General features: G+C 41.0%; 1 pseudogene; it reads right to left on the reverse strand.

Annotated features, from left to right (window-relative positions):
* Positions 1 to 550: 550 nt before the first annotated feature.
* Positions 551 to 1,280, reverse strand: LOC133753466 (small ribosomal subunit protein uS3-like; annotated as a pseudogene).
* Between the last annotated feature and the right edge of the window lie 409 nt (positions 1,281 to 1,689).

A 1,689-nucleotide genomic window follows, 5' to 3' on the forward strand; every position in this document is an offset into this window, starting at 1 on the left:
ATTCCGTGTGTGTGTGTGTGTGTTTGTGTGAGAGAGAGAGAGAGAGAGAGAGAGAGAGAGAGAGAAAGAGAATGTGTGTGTATATCCCATTTTCTTTATCCATTTATCTATCACTAGTGACTTATTAATATGTCTTGGCTATTGTGAATAATGTTGCAATGAACATGGGAGTGCAGGAATCTGTTCAATATCCTGAGTTCTTTAATTTTGGATATATACCCAGAAGTGGGATTGTTGCATCATATAACGTTTTTTTTAAAATTTATTGAGCAAATCCCATACTGTATTCCATAATGGCTGTACTGATTTATATTTCCAGTAGTGGTGTACAAGAGTTCTCTTTTTTCCACATCCTCATCAGTACTTGTTATTCCTTGTCTTTTTACTAATAGCCATCCTAACAGATCTGAGGTGATACCCACTGTGGTTTTGATTTGTATTTCTCTGATAATTAGTGATTTTGCCTATATATTATTTCTTTTCATATGGGTTTATTAAAGATCTTTACAAAGTAACATCCAGATTGGGTACAGCTGCCAAAGAGACCCTGTTATGCTGTGGGGACTGGCTGGGGCATGGCATGTGGCTTTGGCTTCCCACCCTTCTGTTCTGAGATGGGAAAGGTGGGTAGGATCTCATCTTTGAGATGCACAATGCTCATGTGGTCGGGCAGGGGCTTCTTAGGGCCAGTCTTACCGCATGGGTCCCGGGGTAGCAGGATCCTCTCTTGGATGCCCAGCACACCCTGTCTGAGTAGCACATGGTGTACTGTGGTGTCAACAAGTAGTTAAATAGCGTCCCCACTGTGGATCATCAGGCCATCCACAAACTTCATGGATTTAACCCTCTGCCTTGGAGCTTCTCAGACACCATGCCCTTGAAGCCCTTGGCTCTGTTCTCTATGGTGAACCACAGCACGCCATAGCAGGCATTCTGTACAGCAACCCCTCCTAGGATTTTGTAACCCAGAGACTCTGCTTCGGAAGTGGCACATAGATCTCTTTTGGGCACCTTTTCAGTGTAAAGCTCTATGCTGCCCTCTGGGAAGCCAAACCTCGTTGGAAGGCCAGCAGTCAATTCCCTGATTTGCCTGTCCTTCTCATCAAGGACATTCTGTGTCCTGGTGGCTGAAGTAATGATTTCTGTCCTGGTTGGTATAACTTGGACTTGAACTCAGAGTCGCCATCTCCAGGCAGCTCCTGGATGAGAAACTCATTCAGCTCAGCTTTGAAAATGCTATTAGTAACAAACTTCATCTTCTTGGAAATTTGCACTGCCATTTTGCCACTGTGCACAGCCACAAGTATATTTTTGTACACCTGTTGGCCGTCTGTATGTTTTTTTGGAGGAATATGTATTCAGATCATTTGCCCATTTAAAAATTGGATTACTTTTTTTAAATTATTGAGTTGTATAGGATCTTTATATATTTTGGGTATTAACTCCTTGTACATTATGTGGTTTGCAAATATTTTCTCCCATTCTGTAGATGGTCTTTTTATTTTCTTGACTGTTACCTTTGCTTATGTGAGAGCTTTTAGTTTGACACAATCCCATTTGTTTATTTCTGCTTTTCTTGTCTAAGATTTTGGCAATGAAAAGATTACCTCGACCAGTGTCAATGACCAATATTAATGTTTTCCTATGATTTCTTTGAGGAGTTTTATGACTTTAGGTTAGGTCTTATTT

The sequence above is a fragment of the Lepus europaeus genome, chromosome X, assembly GCF_033115175.1.
Source record: "Lepus europaeus isolate LE1 chromosome X, mLepTim1.pri, whole genome shotgun sequence".
Classification (NCBI taxonomy): Eukaryota; Metazoa; Chordata; class Mammalia; order Lagomorpha; family Leporidae; genus Lepus; species Lepus europaeus.